We start from the raw sequence: 7,705 nt of genomic DNA on the forward strand, positions 1-7,705 counted from the left end.
GTATCAAGTTGCAAGATAATTCAGCAAAGTGAATTAATATTTTGCGAGAGAAAATTAATCTCAATCACAATGAGATTGTTTTGCGAGAAAATAATAATTCTCAATCGCAAATCTATATTGTTGTGCGAGAAAATTTAATCTCAATCGCGGAAAACATGTTCTAGAGAATCTGATATGTGGTAAACACATTGAACATGTCAAGTATCAATATAGACATATTTCTGGAATTTTAAACTCAACAGAAAATACAGCAATTAGTTCTGTTGATAAAACAAAGAGAGAAAAAATCGATGAAATCCAGCCCAGAGAAGGCGGCCGGAGGTCACGCCAGGCGCCTGGGCTTGGGCCTCCACGGCCTTTGGCCAGCCCACCCGCCGCCACACCGCATAAGAGAGAGAGAGTAGGCGACGGTTACGGATAAGGGTCGGAGACCCGAAGCCCGCACCACCCCGCTCGATCCCCCACATCCTACACGACGCCGGCGGTTGGAGGGCGGCGGCCACAGTCGGGCGGTCTTGGCTGCGTGCAAGAGGGCGCGTGGCCGGGCGGAGGCCGGGCCGCAGGGCGGCCAGCGTAGCGCGGCGCACGGCCGGGCGTGGGACTCGGCGCGGTGGCCGGGAGGCAGCCGAGCGCAGCGCAGCCACGGGAGGAGCGCGGGGGCACGGCGCGGAGGCCGGGCTGCCGGGCGCGGGGCCACCTCCACCGCGTGATGCGGCTGCGCTGCGGAGAGCCAGGCCGAGGGCCCTCGGCCCGGCGTTTCGTGGCTGTGGTCTCCGCTGCGCCCGGAGGATTGATGCTTCTGCGCGCGTCCTCGGCGAGGTTGTTGTCGTTGCAGTGATGGCGAGACTGCGAGCGGAAGCGGCCGCTAGTTCCAGTTCAGGAAAATAGAAAGAGACATGGTACCTTCTTCTTCCATTTGCATGACCGGATTGTTCTTATTAGAAATGCCATGCCATTTGCTATATGTAGTAACGTGGAATAGAGGAGTCTAGCAACATCATGCTGTTTTTGTTTGAAACATGGTTGTTTTTTCTTTGACTATAGTACTACCCAGCACCACGGTAGTAGTAGCTGATGTTGAGGCAGCTCGTCAAGTCCTGCCCAAACACAAGGCAGCAGCGCTTCCCCATGGAGATGGCCGACGCCTCGCCGCCGCGGCACTGGTCCGCAGGCGGCACGAAGCACCGCGGGTGCACGTCCACCCGGCACGTCCCGCACCGGTACCTCCACGCCACGTCGACGCCGCGCACATGGACGCCACGCCGCCATCCGACTTCTTGACGAGCCACGCGTCGTGGCCGCAGGGGTGCGCCACGGCCGGACCCCGCGCCACGGGCGGCAGGCGGACGCAGAGCGGGTGCACGACGACTGTCGCGGAGGCGCACGCACCGGTGCTGCAGCCGTAGCACGCGCCCTTCACGTCCTCCCCGCACACCTCGCACCTGACGTTGCCGCCGCCGGTGCCGTGGTCCGCGGTGGCGGCGGCGGCGCTCTCGCGCTGTTTCAGCCTGTGCTGGGAGTGGACGATGGACTTGAGCGTCCTGGGGAAGCTGCGCGCGCATACCTCGTGGAGCTTGAAGCCACAGCCGGGGTGGCCGCACAGGTACCGGGGCCCGGCGCCGGCAACCAGACAGCCGTCGCACGTGAACTCGCCGTCGTCATCAGCGTCCGCTGGGAGCAGCCGGTGGCTGCCGTGGGCGAAGTAGGCGACGGACCTCCTCCTGCTACACATCGCTTCCAATAATGCAACGAATAATCCACTGCTACTAAGCTTATTTAAAGTAGAGATCAATGTATGGCTTGTGGGGGCGACAGCTGTTTTGAAATGTAAACCTTGTGGAAATTACTAGTACTCCACTAGGGGCAGTGGCGGAGCCAGCGCCCGGCCACCCCGGGCACTTGCCCGGGCTCACTGGTCACGAGACTGTACACATGTGATAAACAACGAGGCAAATTCTGCTATGCATGGTGGTTTACCCGGGCTGCAGGGTACCTGGCACTAGCCAAAATATGTCCAGTCACAGTCGCGCATGGATTGAATTGTCCGTTTCTTGAAAATAACACTTGAATCATTAACAAGTGGCCACGAGCCAACGGACCGCATGTTCATGTGCAATGTGAGACTACTTGGACTACAAGAGCAGCTAGAACCCATTCGGCAAATTTAAATCCCTAAACGTTGTCGTCCCGGATGACCACACTTTTCATACTGTGTGTAAACCTTCATATCCATGTAAATTTGATTCTAAACAAAATCCATGTAAATTTATGCATGTCCATTATATAGCACAAATCATCATTAGTTGAATAATTCGACAAAACAGAATAAACCATGCTTCAACAATTCAACACATGCCAAAATAAAATTCAACAATTTATACATACATAGATTTGCGATACATGAATGAATCAAACGCCTTCATTGTTATGCTCTTTAATCCTCTTCTTTATGTTGCTCAACCACTTCTTGTCTGCATCATCTAAGAGGCTAGTGTCTTGCAATATGATCTTCGACTCCTCTGTTTCTCTCACAAGTCTCAATTTCTCTCTCCCGAGCTCAATTCCTTGCAATGTCGCCGCCTTTTCAAGCTCTTATTTTGCATATTCTCTTACTTCTCCGAGTCTATTCTCTCCCTCTCAATGTTCAACTTCTCCTTCACCCTCTTCCAGTCAAACTTCATCACCTCCCGTTGCACACCTATGAAGAGCATGTACCTCTTCTCCTTCTTCACCTCCTTGGCGGAAAAAAATGCTCGTCCATATGGCAGACATTTTGATTGCAACGCCATCACGTGTGTCCCTCTCCTTCTCCTAGTTGTTTCTCGTCATCTGTCGGTTTCTCTTTTGCACGATAGCTTGTACGTCCGCCGTTCGACTTTGCTCTTCTTCGCCATCTAGTCCAATTGATTAATGGGAGCCTCGACTTTGCTCTTCTTCGCCATCTAGTCCAATTGATTAATGGGAGCCAGGGTCATTATTTTTCTTCATCTTCTTGGGGTCAGTTTTGAGCTTCTCAGTGATGGTTTGCCACTTTGCTTTCCCATTTTATTTCAATCTACAATGGGACAAAGTGAATGCCTTGCGCTTAGTTTGTTGGTACAAACTCATTGCCAAAGTTGCATGGCTTTGGAATCCAATGCCACTTTGGTTCCGGCCAACCACTTGTATATAGTAAAACAACAAACTAGTTGACGCTCTCATGGAAGGTGGACCATCTATGTTGGAGAATCCCTCATTGCGGGTGGTATGGATAGGGTTTGGCTCCACGTAGTGCTTTTGCTGATCATGGTAGAGTTTATAGCATTTTTTTGCCAATACTTGATGCTCTTTTGCTCGGTTCCATATATTGGATCCATGCTTGTGCCCAACCAAGATTCAACCAACACCACATCTTCAAAGGGTGCGAATGTCGTACCTCTTGGCTTAACTACCTTTTGTTTTAGTGTGCGACGTTTGCCCGACTTCAAACAAAGGGGAATGGGTATTCCTCAAGTTAAAATGCATAGGCTCTTGACCATCATTGATCATGTTTAGCATGAATTCATCCTACAATATGCATATGCATTGCAATTGAACTACCATCCCTAGATTGATCCAATGGTATGTGCGGCAAATGAAGCAACTAATGCAAATGTCATATGGGCAAAGAACGTACCAGATCTTGGTCGAGAGTATTGTCAAATAGAAGGTGGGCATGATCGGTGCTAGCATTGCCCGACGTTGTCCATTGCCTGTAGAGTTGCAGCGGTTCATGCACCGTCTCCTCAACGATGACATCTTCTAGGAAGCCATCCGGGATGCCTGGTCGCTAGGAGGCCGGAACAGACTCGAGTTGTGTCGACGGTTTCTTCCTTCCCGCGGCCACGATGAACAAATCGATGACAATCACTAGATCGGACGCACCCAAGTCCATGTCCTCATCATCGGTCATCTCTGCACCAACTCTTTCTCTAGTTGTCTTCTCTATCGCTTCCTGCTCGCGCCGCATCCTTCGCCGCTCCCTCCGAGCGACGTTCTCTACCTTGAAGCTGACCCCCACGGGCTCCATTGAGGAATCATCCATGATGACCGGGGGGGGGGGGGGGGTTGTACTCAGCGGTCACATCTAGGACGGAGGAGTGCGGCAGCGCGGATGGGAAGAAAGGGTGGAGGTGGGCGTCGGCTCGAACACAGAAAAATGGAGAAGCACGTGGGAGGTGTGCAGTCGATTTGGTGGACTTTGTCAATTTGGAGAGGATTTGGGATGGGTCCCACCTGACGGATCCAACATGCGGACGTGTTCAGGCGTTCTCATATCTGCCCCACATATGGACTAGATATGGAGGGTGACGGATAGCCCAGGCGTATAGGGATGGTTTGAGGGTTCCGGTCGGGTGACATTTTTGTTACCGATCACTGACCGGGCAATCTGCCCAGACATATAGGGAGTATTTGAGGTATCCATTTGTAGATGCTCTACAGAAGACTTTGAATACCAATGCAAATCATTACCACCTTCAGGGTTTCAAATTTCTAAACAATGATTAAGACAAATTATATGTGGGTTATATTACAACACATATATGTGGATAATGTTGCCTTTCTCCATTGAATTTGAATTTAAAAGCAGTGATGGGGCCAACCCCTTTTTTTAGCGCTTACCATGCCTAATTTCAGCCATCATACTAAGGGTATGAAAGGCATATCTAGCTCCCGGGGGGAAAGCATCACTAGGCACATATGAACTGTTCAAACACAATTTAGTAGTATCTAAAAAGATTACACCTTAATCCTTGTGTCCAATACTAATAAGTATCTTTACAGACTGTAGAACTTCTATTGAAATTTCCAAGGATTCCAACCTTACGAATACTTTGAATAAAAGGTAATTTAGAGACTTGAAATTATGAAATTCCTACAGAACACAATCACATGCCACTGATTGCATATGAATACTAGATGATTACCCCGTGCGTGTTGCAACACATTTAGTCAAAGTTAGATATTGTGCAACCAAATTTTAAGCTATCTAAAAAGCAAAATTAGATATTACATAGAGATGAGCACGCCAAGGGAAAATGAAGAAAACCAAAATTAGAAATTTTATTGAAATACCACATATCAGCTAGGTAAAGTACTAGTAACTCATATGCTCGATTAATGTGCACTCAAATGTTAGGTAAATGCAACATTATGTGGTTTGTTACAATACATTGCACTATGAACATTCACAGCTTATACATGTTTTTCATCACATACAAATTGGTTTCTATGCTCCCTCAAATTACCGACGTGACATGCCAGCCTGCAACTTTTGAACTCTTGCCATCCTCCTGGAGGTGAGTGCAGTTAGGGAATGGAATGCATGAGAGCAAATATTTCTCTATAACTTCATTGATTTGAACCTGTATTAAAGGCTTCCACATAAGCATTTTATCTTGATAAAGTACACAGTCTGAGAAGAAGTATTTAGTTGTTCTACAACATATTGTAAGCCAAGTATCTAGTTTTCCATCGATGAAAAGAACAATCAAGATTCTAAGGTTATTATCAAATTAATGAATGGAGATGGTAGTTGTATTATCAAGAAATTATCACCAAGGAATATTTGCATCGATTATTCATGAAAATTGCCATGCCCTCACACTCTCTGTCTCTTTTTCATGGAATCTAATCATTAACAGGTATGGGATTCGGAAAAGTTTACTAAACAATTAGAGAAAAATTTGGAAGTTCAAACAATAACTAATTGTGAAAAAGACATGTTGCAATATACTAATGGAGTACAATATTTCAAAAATTGCACAATATCTTCAGATCATCCTGGAAATGCATCTAGACATCTCATATGAAATAACTGCTTATTCGAGGCTATGATATTTAAACATCATATATGAAAAACAATGAGGTTTCGTTTTAAAATTTGTTGGCTAGCTAAAGTTGAAAAATAGTAGCAGGACATTAAAGATCATAAGAGGAAAACATATCTTTATAACCGAACTGTTCATCTTTTTTCTTTTCAATATATATGCAGAACTGAATCACAGATGGGACAATAACCTTCCAATCTCCAACATGGTGTGGAGTTCATTAGTCATTTAGGGAACACAAAAATCTAGCCAAAGATGCATACAAAAAGTGTAGTATGAAAAAATCAATATGGTATACTTTACTGTACCCTTCATGCGCAAACCGAGGATATCGAGGAATTGAAAAGCAATATAGAAATATGTTGATACACATCAACTCTAGGTAAAAGTGCAAAGTAAATAAATTGTTATAGCATAATCAAAACTTAATGACATAGATAAGAAAAACATGAGCAAATGAACACAAGCGATCAAAGTCACAACCAATAAATCCATGCAATCCAAAATCGAAGTTGTGGGAATTCACGAAAGGATTGGGTCCAATTCATTGACGTCATCAGCATATGCCTCCTTGACGTGGGCCTCAATGCCTCACGTGTCCTTGATTGCCTGTCCTTGCAGCACTACAACATATCATGAATATGACCATGAGGTGTTAGCTGGAATTTGACGGGAGTGTGGAGTAACTGTCGGGGAATGCAATAATTTCAAAAAAATTCCTACCCACACGCAAGATTCATCTAGGTGATGCATAGCAACGAGCGGGGAGAGTGTGTCCATGTACCCTCATAGACCGAAAGCGGAAGCGTTTAGTAACGCTGTTGATGTAGTCGAACGTCTTCGCGATCCAACCGATCCAAGTACCGAACGCACGGCACCTCCACGATCTGCACACGTTCAGCTCGGTGACGTCCCTCGTACTCTTGATCCGGCTGAGTCTGAGGAAGAGTTTTGTCAGCACAACGGCGTGATAACGGTGATGATGAAATTACTGACACAGGGCTTCGTGCTATCTCTTGAGCATGCGTTGGTTTTCTCTTGAAGAGGAAAGGGTGATACAGCAAAGTAGCGTAAGTATTTCCCTCAATTTTCGAGAACCAAGGTATCAATCTAGTAGGAGATAACACGCAAGTCACCTAGTACCTGCACAAATAATCAAGAACCTTGCAACCAACGCGATAAAGGGGTTGTCAATCCCTTCATGACCACTCGCAAAAGTGAGATCTGATAAAGATAATAAGATAAATATTTTTGGTATTTTTGTTGTATAGATTGAAAAGTAAAGATTGCAAAATACTAAACGAGATGCGATGTAAATAAAAGAGATGCAATATAATAAGAAAGAGACCCGGGGGCCATAGGTTTCACTAGTGGCTTCTTTCAAGATAGGATGTATTACGGTGGGTGAACAAATTACTGCCGAGCAATTGATAGAAAAGAGCATAGTTATAAAGATATCTAAGGCTATGATCATGAATATAGGCATCACGTCCGTGTCAAGTAGACCGAAACGATTATGCATCTACTACGATTACTCCACACATCGACCGTTATCCAGCATGCATCTAGAATATTAAGTTCATAAGAATGGAGTAACGCATTAAGCAAGATGACATGATGTAGAGGGATAAACTCAAGCAATATGATATAAACCCCATCTTTTTATCCTCGATGGAAACAATACAATACGTGCCTTGCTGCCCCTGCTATCACTGGGAAAGGACACCGCAAGATTGAACCCAAAGCTAAGCACTTCTCCCATTGCAAGAAAGATCAATCTAGTAGGCCAAACTAAACCGATAATTCGAAGAGACTTGCAAAGATATCAAATCATGCATATAAGAATTCGGAAAAGA

The 7,705-nt window shown here is 45.9% G+C and overlaps 1 pseudogene across 1 annotated transcript; it reads right to left on the reverse strand.

Moving 5' to 3' along the window:
* Positions 1-203: 203 nt before the first annotated feature.
* LOC123045822 (uncharacterized) lies at positions 204-1,956 on the reverse strand (annotated as a pseudogene). The gene has a single exon (XR_006421594.1). The product of XR_006421594.1 is annotated as an uncharacterized protein (transcript).
* Positions 1,957-7,705: the final 5,749 nt, after the last annotated feature.

The sequence above is a fragment of the Triticum aestivum genome, chromosome 2B, assembly GCF_018294505.1.
Source record: "Triticum aestivum cultivar Chinese Spring chromosome 2B, IWGSC CS RefSeq v2.1, whole genome shotgun sequence".
Lineage (NCBI taxonomy): Eukaryota > Viridiplantae > Streptophyta > Magnoliopsida > Poales > Poaceae > Triticum > Triticum aestivum.